Genomic DNA, 18656 nt, shown 5'->3' on the forward strand with positions numbered 1-18656 from the left:
TTTCAGATGTCGAGGGCGAATTCTGTTTCCGATGATAAAAACGCATCTGTTTCCACCGAAAAACCTTTCAGGGGATCGTTTGCAAGACTTCAGCACCATTTTTGAGTGAATTGCAGAATGTCAGATTTTTGCTGTAATTGTGACCGCTCGGCTTAGAGATTATTGAAAAAAAAATTTCTTCCGACGTCGAGGGATAATTCTATTTACGATTAAAAAAACGCATCTGTTTCCAACAAAAAACCTTTCAGGGGATCGTTTGCAACAGTTTGGCACCATTTTTGAGTGAATTGCAGAACGTCAGAAATTTTGAAGAAATTGTGACCGCGCGGCTTAGGGATTTTTGCAAAAAAAAGTTTTTCAGATGTCGAGGGCTAATTCTGTTTCCGATGATAAAAACGCATCTGTTTCCACCGAAAAACCTTTCAGGGGATGGTTTGCAACAGTTTGGCACCATTTTTGAGTGAATTGCAGAACGTCAGAAATTTTGAAGAAATTGTGACCGAGCGGCTTAGTGATTTTTGAAAAAAAAAGTTGTTCATACTTCAAGGGCTAATTCTGTTTCCGATGATAAAAACGCATCTGTTTCCCTCGAAAAACCTTTCAGGGGATCGTTTGCAACACTTCAGCACCATTTTTGTGTGAATTGCAGAATGTCATATTTTTGCTGAAATTGTGACTGCGCGGCTTAGGGATTTTTGCAAAAAAAAGTTGTTCAGACGTCGAGGGCTACTTTTGTTTCCGATGATAAAAACGCATCTGTTTCCACCGAAAAACCTTTCAGGGGATGGTTTGCAACAGTTTGGCACCATTTTTGAGTGAATTGCAGAACGTCAGAAATTTTGAAGAAATTGTGACAACGCGGCTTAGGGATTTTTGAAAAAAAAAGTTGGTCAGATGTCGAGGGCTAATTCTGTTTCCGATGATAAAAACACATCTGTTTCCACCGAAAAACCTTTCAGGGGATGGTTTGCAACACTTCAGCACCATTTTTGAGTGAATTGCAGAACGTCAGATTTTTGCTGTAATTGTGACCACGCGGCTTAGGGATTTTTGAAAAAAAAGTTCTTCAGACGTCGAGGGATAATTCTATTTACGATTAAAAAAACGCATCTGTTTCCACCGAAAAACCTTTCAGGGGATCGTTTGCAACACTTCAGCACCATTTTTGAGTGAATTGCAGAATGTCAGATTTTTGCTGTAATTGTGACCGCGCGGCTTAGGGATTTTTGAAAAAAAAGTTCTTCAGACGTCGAGGGATAATTCTATTTACGATTAAAAAAACGCATCTGTTTCCACGGAAAAACCTTTCAGGGGATCGTTTGCAACACTTCAGCACCATTTTTGAGTGAATTGCAGAATGTCAGATTTTTGCTGTAATTGTGACCGCGCGGCTTAGGGATTTTTGCAAAAAAATGTTGTTCAGACGTCGAGGGCTACTTTAGTTTCCGATGATAAAAACGCATCTGTTTCCACCGAAAAACCTTTCAGGGGATCGTTTGCAAGACTTCATCACCATTTTTGAGTGAATTGCAGAATGTCAGATTTTTGCTGTAATTGTGACCGCTCGGCTTAGAGATTATTGAAAAAAAAATTTCTTCCGACGTCGAGGGATAATTCTATTTACGATTAAAAAAACGCATCTGTTTCCAACAAAAAACCTTTCAGGGGATCGTTTGCAACAGTTTGGCACCATTTTTGAGTGAATTGCAGAACGTCAGAAATTTTGAAGAAATTGTGACCGCGCGGCTTAGGGATTTTTGCAAAAAAAAGTTTTTCAGATGTCGAGGGCGAATTCTGTTTCCGATGATAAAAACGCATCTGTTTCCACCGAAAAACCTTTCAGGTGATCGTTTGCAAGACTTCAGCACCATTTTTGAGTGAATTGCAGAATGTCAGATTTTTGCTGTAATTGTGACCGCTCGGCTTAGAGATTATTGAAAAAAAAATTTCTTCCGACGTCGAGGGATAATTCTATTTACGATTAAAAAAACGCATCTGTTTCCAACAAAAAACCTTTCAGGGGATCGTTTGCAACAGTTTGGCACCATTTTTGAGTGAATTGCAGAACGTCAGAAATTTTGAAGAAATTGTGACCGCGCGGCTTAGGGATTTTTGCAAAAAAAAGTTTTTCAGATGTCGAGGGCTAATTCTGTTTCCGATGATAAAAACGCATCTGTTTCCACCGAAAAACCTTTCAGGGGATGGTTTGCAACAGTTTGGCACCATTTTTGAGTGAATTGCAGAACGTCAGAAATTTTGAAGAAATTGTGACCGCGCGGCTTAGTGATTTTTGAAAAAAAAAGTTGTTCATACTTCAAGGGCTAATTCTGTTTCCGATGATAAAAACGCATCTGTTTCCACCGAAAAACCTTTCAGGGGATGGTTTGCAACACTTCAGCACCATTTTTGAGTGAATTGCAGAACGTCAGAAATTTTGAAGAAATTGTGACCGCGCGGCTTAGGGATTTTTGCAAAAAAAAGTTGTTCAGATGTCGAGGGCTAATTCTGTTTCCGATGATAAAAACGCATCTGTTTCCACCGAAAAACCTTTCAGGGCATCGTTTGCAACAGTTTGGCACCATTTTTGAGTGAATTGCAGAACGTCAGATTTTTGCTGTAATTGTGACCGCGCGGCTTAGGGATTTTTGAAAAAAAAAGTTCTTCAGACGTCGAGGGATAATTCTATTTACGATTAAAAGAACGCATCTGTTTCCACGGAAAAACCTTTCAGGGGATCGTTTGCAACACTTCAGCACCATTTTTGAGTGAATTGCAGAATGTCAGATTTTTGCTGTAATTGTGACCGCGTGGCTTAGGGATTTTTGCAAAAAAAAGTTGTTCAGACGTCGAGGGATAATTCTATTTACGATTAAAAAAACGCATCTGTTTCCACGGAAAAACCTTTCAGGGGATCGTTTGCAACACTTCAGCACCATTTTTGAGTGAATTGCAGAATGTCAGATTTTTGCTGTAATTGTGACCGCGCGGCTTAGGGATTTTTGCAAAAAAAAGTTGTTCAGACGTCGAGGGCTACTTTAGTTTCCGATGATAAAAACGCATCTGTTTCCACCGAAAAACCTTTCAGGGGATCGTTTGCAAGACTTCAGCACCATTTTTGAGTGAATTGCAGAATGTCAGATTTTTGCTGTAATTGTGACCGCTCGGCTTAAAGGTAAAGGTAAAGGTACCCCTGCCCGTACAGGCCAGTCTTGACAGACTCTGGGGTTGTGCGCCCATCTCACTTAAGAGGCCAGGGGCCAGCGCTGTCCGGAGACACTTCTGGGTCACGTGGCCAGCGTGACATCGCTGCTCTGGCGAGCCAGAGCCGCACACGGAAACGCCGTTTACCTTCCCGCTGGTAAGCGGTCCCTATTTATCTACTTGCACCCGGAGGTGCTTTCGAACTGCTAGGTTGGCAGGCGCTGGGACCGAGCAGCGGGAGCGCACCCCGCCGCAGGGATTCGAACCGCTTAGAGACCGCTCGGCTAAGAGATTATTAAAAAAAAATTTCTTCCGACGTCGAGGGATAATTCTATTTACGATTAAAAAAACGCATCTGTTTCCAACAAAAAACCTTTCAGGGGATCGTTTGCAACAGTTTGGCACCATTTTTGAGTGAATTGCAGAACGTCAGAAATTTTGAAGAAATTGTGACCGCGCGGCTTAGGGATTTTTGAAAAAAAAAGTTCTTCAGACGTCGAGGGATAATTCTATTTACGATTAAAAGAACGCATCTGTTTCCACCGAAAAACCTTTCAGGGGATCGTTTGCAACAGTTTGGCACCATTTTTGAGTGAATTGCAGAACGTCAGAAATTTTGAAGAAATTGTGACCGCGCGGCTTAGGGATTTTTGCAAAAAAAAGTTGTTCAGATGTCGAGGGCTAATTCTGTTTCCGATGATAAAAACGCATCTGTTTCCACCGAAAAACCTTTCAGGGCATCGTTTGCAACAGTTTGGCACCATTTTTGAGTGAATTGCAGAATGTCAGAAATTTTGAAGAAATTGTGACCGCGCGGCTTAGGGATTTTTGCAAAAAAAAGTTGTTCAGATGTCGAGGGCTAATTCTGTTTCCGATGATAAAAACACATCTGTTTCCACCGAAAAACCTTTCAGGGGATGGTTTGCAACACTTCAGCACCATTTTTGAGTGAATTGCAGAACGTCAGATTTTTGCTGTAATTGTGACCGCGCGGCTTAGGGATTTTTGAAAAAAAAGTTCTTCAGACGTCGAGGGATAATTCTATTTACGATTAAAAAAACGCATCTGTTTCCACCGAAAAACCTTTCAGGGGATCGTTTGCAACACTTCAGCACCATTTTTGAGTGAATTGCAGAATGTCAGATTTTTGATGTAATTGTGACCGCGCGGCTTAGGGATTTTTGAAAAAAAAGTTCTTCAGACGTCGAGGGATAATTCTATTTACGATTAAAAAAACGCATCTGTTTCCACGGAAAAACCTTTCAGGGGATCGTTTGCAACACTTCAGCACCATTTTTGAGTGAATTGCAGAATGTCAGATTTTTGCTGTAATTGTGACCGCGCGGCTTAGGGATTTTTGCAAAAAAAAGTTGTTCAGACGTCGAGGGCTACTTTAGTTTCCGATGATAAAAACGCATCTGTTTCCACCGAAAAACCTTTCAGGGGATCGTTTGCAAGACTTCAGCACCATTTTTGAGTGAATTGCAGAATGTCAGATTTTTGCTGTAATTGTGACCGCTCGGCTTAGAGATTATTAAAAAAAAATTTCTTCCGACGTCGAGGGATAATTCTATTTACGATTAAAAAAACGCATCTGTTTCCAACAAAAAACCTTTCAGGGGATCGTTTGCAACAGTTTGGCACCATTTTTGAGTGAATTGCAGAACGTCAGAAATTTTGAAGAAATTGTGACCGCGCGGCTTAGGGATTTTTGAAAAAAAAAGTTCTTCAGACGTCGAGGGATAATTCTATTTACGATTAAAAGAACGCATCTGTTTCCACCGAAAAACCTTTCAGGGGATCGTTTGCAACAGTTTGGCACCATTTTTGAGTGAATTGCAGAACGTCAGAAATTTTGAAGAAATTGTGACCGCGCGGCTTAGGGATTTTTGCAAAAAAAAGTTGTTCAGATGTCGAGGGCTAATTCTGTTTCCGATGATAAAAACGCATCTCTTTCCACCGAAAAACCTTTCAGGGCATCGTTTGCAACAGTTTGGCACCATTTTTGAGTGAATTGCAGAACGTCAGAGATTTTGAAGAAATTGTGACCGCGCGGCTTAGGGATTTTTGCAAAAAAAAGTTGTTCAGATGTCGAGGGCTAATTCTGTTTCCGATGATAAAAACACATCTGTTTCCACCGAAAAACCTTTCAGGGGATGATTTGCAACACTTCAGCACCATTTTTGAGTGAATTGCAGAACGTCAGATTTTTGCTGTAATTGTGACCGCGCGGCTTAGGGATTTTTGCAAAAAAAAAGTTGTTCAGACGTCGAGGGCTACTTTAGTTTCCGATGATAAAAACGCATCTGTTTCCACGGAAAAACCTTTCAGGGGATCGTTTGCAACACTTCAGCACCATTTTTGAGTGAATTGCAGAATGTCAGATTTTTGCTGTAATTGTGACCGCTCGGCTTAGAGATTATTAAAAAAAAATTTCTTCCGACGTCGAGGGATAATTCTATTTACGATTAAAAAAACGCATCTGTTTCCAACAAAAAACCTTTCAGGGGATCGTTTGCAACAGTTTGGCACCATTTTTGAGTGAATTGCAGAACGTCAGAAATTTTGAAGAAATTGTGACCGCGCGGCTTAGGGATTTTTGAAAAAAAAAGTTCTTCAGACGTCGAGGGATAATTCTATTTACGATTAAAAGAACGCATCTGTTTCCACCGAAAAACCTTTCAGGGGATCGTTTGCAACAGTTTGGCACCATTTTTGAGTGAATTGCAGAACGTCAGAAATTTTGAAGAAATTGTGACCGCGCGGCTTAGGGATTTTTGCAAAAAAAAGTTGTTCAGATGTCGAGGGCTAATTCTGTTTCCGATGATAAAAACGCATCTGTTTCCACCGAAAAACCTTTCAGGGCATCGTTTGCAACAGTTTGGCACCATTTTTGAGTGAATTGCAGAATGTCAGAAATTTTGAAGAAATTGTGACCGCGCGGCTTAGGGATTTTTGCAAAAAAAAGTTGTTCAGATGTCGAGGGCTAATTCTGTTTCCGATGATAAAAACACATCTGTTTCCACCGAAAAACCTTTCAGGGGATGGTTTGCAACACTTCAGCACCATTTTTGAGTGAATTGCAGAACGTCAGATTTTTGCTGTAATTGTGACCACGCGGCTTAGGGATTTTTGAAAAAAAAGTTCTTCAGACGTCGAGGGATAATTCTATTTACGATTAAAAAAACGCATCTGTTTCCACCGAAAAACCTTTCAGGGGATCGTTTGCAACACTTCAGCACCATTTTTGAGTGAATTGCAGAATGTCAGATTTTTGCTGTAATTGTGACCGCGCGGCTTAGGGATTTTTGAAAAAAAAGTTCTTCAGACGTCGAGGGATAATTCTATTTACGATTAAAAAAACGCATCTGTTTCCACGGAAAAACCTTTCAGGGGATCGTTTGCAACACTTCAGCACCATTTTTGAGTGAATTGCAGAATGTCAGATTTTTGCTGTAATTGTGACCGCGCGGCTTAGGGATTTTTGCAAAAAAATGTTGTTCAGACGTCGAGGGCTACTTTAGTTTCCGATGATAAAAACGCATCTGTTTCCACCGAAAAACCTTTCAGGGGATCGTTTGCAAGACTTCATCACCATTTTTGAGTGAATTGCAGAATGTCAGATTTTTGCTGTAATTGTGACCGCTCGGCTTAGAGATTATTGAAAAAAAAATTTCTTCCGACGTCGAGGGATAATTCTATTTACGATTAAAAAAACGCATCTGTTTCCAACAAAAAACCTTTCAGGGGATCGTTTGCAACAGTTTGGCACCATTTTTGAGTGAATTGCAGAACGTCAGAAATTTTGAAGAAATTGTGACCGCGCGGCTTAGGGATTTTTGCAAAAAAAAGTTTTTCAGATGTCGAGGGCGAATTCTGTTTCCGATGATAAAAACGCATCTGTTTCCACCGAAAAACCTTTCAGGGGATCGTTTGCAAGACTTCAGCACCATTTTTGAGTGAATTGCAGAATGTCAGATTTTTGCTGTAATTGTGACCGCTCGGCTTAGAGATTATTGAAAAAAAAATTTCTTCCGACGTCGAGGGATAATTCTATTTACGATTAAAAAAACGCATCTGTTTCCAACAAAAAACCTTTCAGGGGATCGTTTGCAACAGTTTGGCACCATTTTTGAGTGAATTGCAGAACGTCAGAAATTTTGAAGAAATTGTGACCGCGCGGCTTAGGGATTTTTGCAAAAAAAAGTTTTTCAGATGTCGAGGGCTAATTCTGTTTCCGATGATAAAAACGCATCTGTTTCCACCGAAAAACCTTTCAGGGGATGGTTTGCAACAGTTTGGCACCATTTTTGAGTGAATTGCAGAACGTCAGAAATTTTGAAGAAATTGTGACCGAGCGGCTTAGTGATTTTTGAAAAAAAAAGTTGTTCATACTTCAAGGGCTAATTCTGTTTCCGATGATAAAAACGCATCTGTTTCCCTCGAAAAACCTTTCAGGGGATCGTTTGCAACACTTCAGCACCATTTTTGTGTGAATTGCAGAATGTCATATTTTTGCTGAAATTGTGACTGCGCGGCTTAGGGATTTTTGCAAAAAAAAGTTGTTCAGACGTCGAGGGCTACTTTTGTTTCCGATGATAAAAACGCATCTGTTTCCACCGAAAAACCTTTCAGGGGATGGTTTGCAACAGTTTGGCACCATTTTTGAGTGAATTGCAGAACGTCAGAAATTTTGAAGAAATTGTGACAACGCGGCTTAGGGATTTTTGAAAAAAAAAGTTGGTCAGATGTCGAGGGCTAATTCTGTTTCCGATGATAAAAACACATCTGTTTCCACCGAAAAACCTTTCAGGGGATGGTTTGCAACACTTCAGCACCATTTTTGAGTGAATTGCAGAACGTCAGATTTTTGCTGTAATTGTGACCACGCGGCTTAGGGATTTTTGAAAAAAAAGTTCTTCAGACGTCGAGGGATAATTCTATTTACGATTAAAAAAACGCATCTGTTTCCACCGAAAAACCTTTCAGGGGATCGTTTGCAACACTTCAGCACCATTTTTGAGTGAATTGCAGAATGTCAGATTTTTGCTGTAATTGTGACCGCGCGGCTTAGGGATTTTTGAAAAAAAAGTTCTTCAGACGTCGAGGGATAATTCTATTTACGATTAAAAAAACGCATCTGTTTCCACGGAAAAACCTTTCAGGGGATCGTTTGCAACACTTCAGCACCATTTTTGAGTGAATTGCAGAATGTCAGATTTTTGCTGTAATTGTGACCGCGCGGCTTAGGGATTTTTGCAAAAAAATGTTGTTCAGACGTCGAGGGCTACTTTAGTTTCCGATGATAAAAACGCATCTGTTTCCACCGAAAAACCTTTCAGGGGATCGTTTGCAAGACTTCATCACCATTTTTGAGTGAATTGCAGAATGTCAGATTTTTGCTGTAATTGTGACCGCTCGGCTTAGAGATTATTGAAAAAAAAATTTCTTCCGACGTCGAGGGATAATTCTATTTACGATTAAAAAAACGCATCTGTTTCCAACAAAAAACCTTTCAGGGGATCGTTTGCAACAGTTTGGCACCATTTTTGAGTGAATTGCAGAACGTCAGAAATTTTGAAGAAATTGTGACCGCGCGGCTTAGGGATTTTTGCAAAAAAAAGTTTTTCAGATGTCGAGGGCGAATTCTGTTTGCGATGATAGAAACGCATCTGTTTCCACCGAAAAACCTTTCAGGTGATCGTTTGCAAGACTTCAGCACCATTTTTGAGTGAATTGCAGAATGTCAGATTTTTGCTGTAATTGTGACCGCTCGGCTTAGAGATTATTGAAAAAAAAATTTCTTCCGACGTCGAGGGATAATTCTATTTACGATTAAAAAAACGCATCTGTTTCCAACAAAAAACCTTTCAGGGGATCGTTTGCAACAGTTTGGCACCATTTTTGAGTGAATTGCAGAACGTCAGAAATTTTGAAGAAATTGTGACCGCGCGGCTTAGGGATTTTTGCAAAAAAAAGTTTTTCAGATGTCGAGGGCTAATTCTGTTTCCGATGATAAAAACGCATCTGTTTCCACCGAAAAACCTTTCAGGGGATGGTTTGCAACAGTTTGGCACCATTTTTGAGTGAATTGCAGAACGTCAGAAATTTTGAAGAAATTGTGACCGAGCGGCTTAGTGATTTTTGAAAAAAAAAGTTGTTCATACTTCAAGGGCTAATTCTGTTTCCGATGATAAAAACGCATCTGTTTCCCTCGAAAAACCTTTCAGGGGATCGTTTGCAACACTTCAGCACCATTTTTGTGTGAATTGCAGAATGTCATATTTTTGCTGAAATTGTGACTGCGCGGCTTAGGGATTTTTGCAAAAAAAAGTTGTTCAGACGTCGAGGGCTACTTTTGTTTCCGATGATAAAAACGCATCTGTTTCCACCGAAAAACCTTTCAGGGGATGGTTTGCAACAGTTTGGCACCATTTTTGAGTGAATTGCAGAACGTCAGAAATTTTGAAGAAATTGTGACAACGCGGCTTAGGGATTTTTGAAAAAAAAAGTTGGTCAGATGTCGAGGGCTAATTCTGTTTCCGATGATAAAAACGCATCTGTTTCCACCGAAAAACCTTTCAGGGGATCGTTTGCAACAGTTTGGCACCATTTTTGAGTGAATTGCAGAATGTCAGAAATTTTGAAGAAATTGTGACAACGCGGCTTAGGGATTTTTGAAAAAAAAAGTTGTTCAGACGTCGAGGGCTAATTCTGTTTCTGATGATAAAAACGCATCTGTTTCCACCGAAAAACCTTTCAGGGGATGGTTTGCAACACTTCAGCACCATTTTTGAGTGAATTGCAGAACGTCAGAAATTTTGAAGAAATTGTGACCGCGCGGCTTAGGGATTTTTGCAAAAAAAAGTTGTTCAGATGTCGAGGGCTAATTCTGTTTCCGATGATAAAAACGCATCTGTTTCCACCGAAAAACCTTTCAGGGCATCGTTTGCAACAGTTTGGCACCATTTTTGAGTGAATTGCAGAACGTCAGATTTTTGCTGTAATTGTGACCGCGCGGCTTAGGGATTTTTGAAAAAAAAAGTTCTTCAGACGTCGAGGGATAATTCTATTTACGATTAAAAGAACGCATCTGTTTCCACCGAAAAACCTTTCAGGGGATCGTTTGCAACAGTTTGGCACCATTTTTGAGTGAATTGCAGAACGTCAGAAATTTTGAAGAAATTGTGACCGCGCGGCTTAGGGATTTTTGCAAAAAAAAGTTGTTCAGATGTCGAGGGCTAATTCTGTTTCCGATGATAAAAACACATCTGTTTCCACCGAAAAACCTTTCAGGGGATGGTTTGCAACACTTCAGCACCATTTTTGAGTGAATTGCAGAATGTCAGATTTTTGCTGCAATTGTGACCGCGTGGCTTAGGGATTTTTGAAAAAAAAGTTCTTCAGACGTCGAGGGATAATTCTATTTACGATTAAAAAAACGCATCTGTTTCCACGGAAAAACCTTTCAGGGGATCGTTTGCAACACTTCAGCACCATTTTTGAGTGAATTGCAGAATGTCAGATTTTTGCTGTAATTGTGACCGCGCGGCTTAGGGATTTTTGCAAAAAAAAGTTGTTCAGACGTCGAGGGCTACTTTAGTTTCCGATGATAAAAACGCATCTGTTTCCACCGAAAAACCTTTCAGGGGATCGTTTGCAAGACTTCAGCACCATTTTTGAGTGAATTGCAGAATGTGAGATTTTTGCTGTAATTGTGACCGCTCGGCTTAGAGATTATTAAAAAAAAATTTCTTCCGACGTCGAGGGATAATTCTATTTACGATTAAAAAAACGCATCTGTTTCCAACAAAAAACCTTTCAGGGGATCGTTTGCAACAGTTTGGCACCATTTTTGAGTGAATTGCAGAACGTCATATTTTTGCTGAAATTGTGACCGCGCGGCTTAGGGATTTTTGAAAAAAAAGTTTTTCAGATGTCGAGGGCTACTTTTGTTTCCGATGATAAAAACGCATCTGTTTCCACCGAAAAACCTTTCAGGGGATGGTTTGCAACAGTTTGGCACCATTTTTGAGTGAATTGCAGAACGTCAGAAATTTTGAAGAAATTGTGACCGCGCGGCTTAGTGATTTTTGAAAAAAAAAGTTGTTCATACTTCAAGGGCTAATTCTGTTTCCGATGATAAAAACGCATCTGTTTCCCTCGAAAAACCTTTCAGGGGATGGTTTGCAACACTTCAGCACCATTTTTGAGTGAATTGCAGAACGTCATATTTTTGCTGAAATTGTGACCGCGCGGCTTAGGGATTTTTGCAAAAAAAAGTTGTTCAGATGTCGAGGGCTAATTCTATTTCCAATGATAAAAATGCATCTGTTTCCACCGAAAAACCTTTCAGGGGATGGTTTGCAACACTTCAGCACCATTTTTGAGTGAATTGCAGAACGTCATATTTTTGCTGAAATTGTGACCGCGCGGCTTAGTGATTTTTGAAAAAATAAGTTGTTCATACTTCAAGGGCTAATTCTGTTTCCGATGATAAAAACACATCTGTTTCCACCGAAAAACCTTTCAGGGGATCGTTTGCAACAGTTTGGCACCATTTTTTAGTGAATTGCAGAACATCAGAAATTTTGAAGAAATTGTGACCGCGCGGCTTAGGGATTTTTGCAAAAAAAAGTTGTTCAGACGTTGAGGGCTACTTTTGTTTCCGATGATAAAAACGCATCTGTTTCCACCGAAAAACCTCTCAGGGGATCGTTTGCAACACTTCAGCACCATTTTTGAGTGAATTGCAGAACGTCAGAAATTTTGAAGAAATTGTGACCGCGTGGCTTAGTGATTTTTGAAAAAAAAAGTTCTTCAGACGTCGAGGGATAATTCTATTTACGATTAAAAAACGCATCTGTTTCCAACAAAAAACCTTTCAGGGGATCGTTTGCAACAGTTTGGCACCATTTTTGAGTGAATTGCAGAACGTCAGAAATTTTGACCGCACGGCTTAGGGATTTTTGCAAAAAAAAGTTGTTTAGATGTCGAGGGCTAATTATGTTTCCGATGATAAAAACGCACTTGTTTCCACTGAAAAACATTTCAGGGGATCGTTTGCAACAGTTTGGCACCATTTTTGAGTGAATTGCAGAACGTCAGATTTTTGCTGAAATTGTGACCGCGCGGCTTAGGGATTTTTGAAAAAAAAGTTTTTCAGATGTCGAGGGCTACTTTTGTTTCCGATGATAAATACGCATCTGTTTCCACCGAAAAACCTCTCAGGGGATCGTTTGCAACACTTCAGCACCATTTTTGAGTGAATTGCAGAACGTCAGAAATTTTGAAGAAATTGTGACCGCGTGGCTTAGTGATTTTTGAAAAAAAAAGTTCTTCAGACGTCGAGGGATAATTCTATTTACGATTAAAAAACGCATCTGTTTCCAACAAAAAACCTTTCAGGGGATCGTTTGCAACAGTTTGGCACCATTTTTGAGTGAATTGCAGAACGTCAGAAATTTTGAAGAAATTGTGACCGCACGGCTTAGGGATTTTTGCAAAAAAAAGTTGTTTAGATGTCGAGGGCTAATTATGTTTCCGATGATAAAAACGCACTTGTTTCCACTGAAAAACCTTTCAGGGGATCGTTTGCAACAGTTTGGCACCATTTTTGAGTGAATTGCAGAACGTCATATTTTTGCTGAAATTGTGACCGCGCGGCTTAGGGATTTTTGAAAAAAAAGTTTTTCAGATGTCGAGGGCTACTTTTGTTTCCGATGATAAAAACGCATCTGTTTCCACCGAAAAACCTTTCAGGGGATGGTTTGCAACAGTTTGGCACCATTTTTGAGTGAATTGCAGAACGTCAGAAATTTTGAAGAAATTGTGACCGCGCGGCTTAGTGATTTTTGAAAAAAAAAGTTGTTCATACTTCAAGGGCTAATTCTGTTTCCGATGATAAAAACGCATCTGTTTCCCTCGAAAAACCTTTCAGGGGATGGTTTGCAACACTTCAGCACCATTTTTGAGTGAATTGCAGAACGTCATATTTTTGCTGAAATTGTGACCGCGCGGCTTAGGGATTTTTGCAAAAAAAAGTTGTTCAGATGTCGAGGGCTAATTCTATTTCCAATGATAAAAATGCATCTGTTTCCACCGACAAACCTTTCAGGGGATGGTTTGCAACACTTCAGCACCATTTTTGAGTGAATTGCAGAACGTCATATTTTTGCTGAAATTGTGACCGCGCGGCTTAGTGATTTTTGAAAAAATAAGTTGTTCATACTTCAAGGGCTAATTCTGTTTCCGATGATAAAAACACATCTGTTTCCACCGAAAAACCTTTCAGGGGATCGTTTGCAACAGTTTGGCACCATTTTTTAGTGAATTGCAGAACATCAGAAATTTTGAAGAAATTGTGACCGCGCGGCTTAGGGATTTTTGCAAAAAAAAGTTGTTCAGACGTTGAGGGCTACTTTTGTTTCCGATGATAAAAACGCATCTGTTTCCACCGAAAAACCTCTCAGGGGATCGTTTGCAACACTTCAGCACCATTTTTGAGTGAATTGCAGAACGTCAGAAATTTTGAAGAAATTGTGACCGCGTGGCTTAGTGATTTTTGAAAAAAAAAGTTCTTCAGACGTCGAGGGATAATTCTATTTACGATTAAAAAACGCATCTGTTTCCAACAAAAAACCTTTCAGGGGATCGTTTGCAACAGTTTGGCACCATTTTTGAGTGAATTGCAGAACGTCAGAAATTTTGACCGCACGGCTTAGGGATTTTTGCAAAAAAAAGTTGTTTAGATGTCGAGGGCTAATTATGTTTCCGATGATAAAAACGCACTTGTTTCCACTGAAAAACCTTTCAGGGGATCGTTTGCAACAGTTTGGCACCATTTTTGAGTGAATTGCAGAACGTCAGATTTTTGCTGAAATTGTGACCGCGCGGCTTAGGGATTTTTGAAAAAAAAGTTTTTCAGATGTCGAGGGCTACTTTTGTTTCCGATGATAAATACGCATCTGTTTCCACCGAAAAACCTTTCAGGGGATGGTTTGCAACAGTTTGGCACCATTTTTGAGTGAATTGCAGAACGTCAGAAATTTTGAAGAAATTGTGACCGCGCGGCTTAGTGATTTTTGAAAAAAAAAGTTGTTCATACTTCAAGGGCTAATTCTGTTTCCGATGATAAAAACGCATCTGTTTCCCTCGAAAAACCTTTCAGGGGATGGTTTGCAACACTTCAGCACCATTTTTGAGTGAATTGCAGAACGTCATATTTTTGCTGAAATTGTGACCGCGCGGCTTAGGGATTTTTGCAAAAAAAAGTTGTTCAGATGTCGAGGGCTAATTCTATTTCCAATGATAAAAATGCATCTGTTTCCACCGAAAAACCTTTCAGGGGATCGTTTGCAACACTTCAGCACCATTTTTGAGTGAATTGCAGAACGTCAGATTTTTGCTGAAATTGTGACCGCGCGGCTTAGGGATTTTTGAAAAAAAAGTTTTTCAGATGTCGAGGGCTACTTTTGTTTCCGATGATAAAAACGCATCTGTTTCCACAGAAAAACCTTTCAGGGGATCGTTTGCAACAGTTTGGCACCATTTTTGAGTGAATTGCAGAACGTCAGAAATTTTGAAGAAATTGTGACCGCGCGGCTTAGTGATTTTTGAAAAAAAAAGTTCTTCAGACGTCGAGGGATAATTCTATTTACGATTAAAAAACGCATCTGTTTCCAACAAAAAACCTTTCAGGGGATCGTTTGCAACAGTTTGGCACCATTTTTGAGTGAATTGCAGAACGTCAGAAATTTTGAAGAAATTGTGACCGCGCGGCTTAGGGATTTTTGCAAAAAAAAGTTGTTTAGATGTCGAGGGCTAATTATGTTTCCGATGATAAAAACGCATCTGTTTCCACCGAAAAACCTTTCAGGGGATGGTTTGCAACAGTTTGGCACCATTTTTGAGTGAATTGCAGAACGTCAGAAATTTTGAAGAAATTGTGACCGCGCGGCTTAGGGATTTTTGCAAAAAAAAGTTGTTTAGATGTCGAGGGCTAATTATGTTTCCGATGATAAAAACACATCTGTTTCCCTCGAAAATCCTTTCAGGGGATGGTTTGCAACACTTCAGCACCATTTTTGAGTGAATTGCAGAACGTCATATTTTTGCTGAAATTGTGACCGCGCGGCTTAGGGATTTTTGCAAAAAAAAGTTGTTCAGATGTCGAGGGCTAATTCTATTTCTGATGATAAAAATGCATCTGTTTCCACCGAAAAACCTTTCAGGGGATCGTTTGCAACACTTCAGCACCATTTTTGAGTGAATTGCAGAACGTCAGATTTTTGCTGAAATTGTGACCCCGCGGCTTAGGGATTTTTGAAAAAAAAGTTTTTCAGATGTCGAGGGCTACTTTTGTTTCCGATGATAAAAACGCATCTGTTTCCACAGAAAAACCTTTCAGGGGATCGTTTGCAACAGTTTGGCACCATTTTTGAGTGAATTGCAGAACGTCAGAAATTTTGAAGAAATTGTGACCGCGCGGCTTAGTGATTTTTGAAAAAAAAAGTTCTTCAGACGTCGAGGGATAATTCTATTTACGATTAAAAAACGCATCTGTTTCCAACAAAAAACCTTTCAGGGGATCGTTTGCAACAGTTTGGCACCATTTTTGAGTGAATTGCAGAACGTCAGAAATTTTGAAGAAATTGTGACCGCGCGGCTTAGGGATTTTTGCAAAAAAAAGTTGTTTAGATGTCGAGGGCTAATTATGTTTCCGATGATAAAAACGCATCTGTTTCCACCGAAAAACCTTTCAGGGGATCGTTTGCAACAGTTTGGCACCATTTTTGAGTGAATTGCAGAACGTCAGAAATTTTGAAGAAATTGTGACCGCGCGGCTTAGGGATTTTTGAAAAAAAAAGTTGTTCAGATGTCGAGGGCTAATTCTGTTTCCGATGAAAAAAACGCATCTGTTTCCACCGAAAAACCTTTCAGGGGATGGTTTGCAACAGTTTGGCACCATTTTTGAGTGAATTGCAGAACGTCAGAAATTTTGAAGAAATTGTGACCGCGCGGCTTAGTGATTTTTGAAAAAAAAAGTTGTTCATACTTCAAGGGCTAATTCTGTTTCCGATGATAAAAACGCATCTGTTTCACTCGAAAAACCTTTCAGGGGATGGTTTGCAACACTTCAGCACCATTTTTGAGTGAATTGCAGAACGTCATATTTTTGCTGAAATTGTGACCGCGCGGCTTAGGGATTTTTGCAAAAAAAGTTGTTCAGACGTCGAGGGCTACTTTTGTTTCCGATGATAAAAACGCATCTGTTTCCACCGAAAAACCTCTCAGGGGATCGTTTGCAACACTTCAGCACCATTTTTGAGTGAATTGCAGAACGTCATATTTTTGCTGAAAATGTGACCGCGCGGCTTAGGGATTTTTGCAAAAAAAAGTTGTTCAGACGTCGAGGGCTACTTTAGTTTCCGATGATAAAAACGCATCTGTTTCCCTCGAAAAACCTTTCAGGGGATGGTTTGAAACACTTCAGCACCATTTTTGAGTGAATTGCAGAACGTCATATTTTTGCTGAAATTGTGACCGCGCGGCTTAGGGATTTTTGCAAAAAGAAGTTGTTCAGACGTCGAGGGCTACTTTTGTTTCCGATGATAAAAACGCATCTGTTTCCCTCGAAAAACCTTTCAGGGGATGGTTTGAAACACTTCAGCACCATTTTTGAGTGAATTGCAGAACGTCATATTTTTGCTGAAAATGTGACCGCGCGGCTTAGGGATTTTTGCAAAAAAAAGTTGTTCAGACGTTGAGGGCTACTTTTGTTTCCGATGATAAAAACGCATCTGTTTCCACCGAAAAACCTCTCAGGGGATCGTTTGCAACACTTCAGCACCATTTTTGAGTGAATTGCAGAACGTCAGAAATTTTGAAGAAATTGTGACCGCGCGGCTTAGGGATTTTTGAAAAAAAAGTTCTTCAGACGTCGAGGGATAATTCTATTTACGATTAAAAAAACGCATCTGTTTCCACCGAAAAACCTGTCAGGGGATGGTTTGCAACACTTCAGCACCATTTTTGAGTGAATTGCAGAATGTCAGATTTTTGCTGAAATTGTGACCGCGCGGCTTAGGGATTTTTGCAAAAAAATGTTTTTCAGATGTCGAGGGCTAATTCTATTTCCGATGATAAAAATGCATCTGTTTCCACCGAAAAACCTTTCAGGGGATCGTTTGCAACACTTCAGCACCATTTTTGAGTGAATTGCAGAACGTCATATTTTTGCTGAAATTGTGACCGCGCGGCTTAGGGATTTTTGAAAAAAAAGTTGTTCAGACGTCGAGGGCTACTTTTGTTTCCGATGATAAAAACGCATCTGTTTCCCTCGAAAAACCTTTCAGGGGATGGTTTGAAACACTTCAGCACCATTTTTGAGTGAATTGCAGAACGTCATATTTTTGCTGAAAATGTGACCGCGCGGCTTAGGGATTTTTGCAAAAAAAAGTTGTTCAGACGTTGAGGGCTACTTTCGTTTCCGATGATAAAAACGCATCTGTTTCCACCGAAAAACCTCTCAGGGGATCGTTTGCAACACTTCAGCACCATTTTTGAGTGAATTGCAGAACGTCAGAAATTTTGAAGTAATTGTGACCGCGCGGCTTAGGGATTTTTGCAAAAAAAGTTCTTCAGACGTCGAGGGATAATTCTATTTACGATTAAAAAACGCATCTGTTTCCAACAAAAAACCTTTCAGGGGATCGTTTGCAACAGTTTGGCACCATTTTTGAGTGAATTGCAGAACGTCAGAAATTTTGAAGAAATTGTGACCGCGCGGCTTAGGGATTTTTGCAAAAAAAAGTTGTTCAGACGTTGAGCGCTACTTTTGTTTCCGATGATAAAAACGCATCTGTTTCCACCGAAAAACCTCTCAGGGGATCGTTTGCAACACTTCAGCCCCATTTTTGAGTGAATTGCAGAACGTCAGAAATTTTGAAGAAATTGTGACCGCACGGCTTAGGGTTTTTTGCAAAAAAAAGTTGTTTAGATGTCGAGGGCTAATTATGTTTCCGATGATAAAAACGCATCTGTTTCCACCGAAAAACCTTTCAGGGCATCGTTTGCAACAGTTTGGCACCATTTTTGAGTGAATTGCAGAACGTCAGAAATTTTGAAGAAATTGTGACCGCGCGGCTTAGGGATTTTTGAAAAAAAAGTTTTTCAGATGTCGAGGGCTACTTTTGTTTCCGATGATAAAAACGCATCTGTTTCCACCGAAAAACCTTTCAGGGGATGGTTTGCAACAGTTTGGCACCATTTTTGAGTGAATTGCAGAACGTCAGAAATTTTGAAGAAATTGTGACCGCGCGGCTTAGTGATTTTTGAAAAAAAAAGTTGTTCATACTTCAAGGGCTAATTCTGTTTCCGATGATAAAAACGCATCTGTTTCCCTCGAAAAACCTTTCAGGGGATGGTTTGCAACACTTCAGCACCATTTTTGA

This window comes from Podarcis cretensis (assembly GCF_951804945.1).
Source record: "Podarcis cretensis genome assembly, chromosome: 6".
NCBI classification, from domain to species: Eukaryota; Metazoa; Chordata; class Lepidosauria; order Squamata; family Lacertidae; genus Podarcis; species Podarcis cretensis.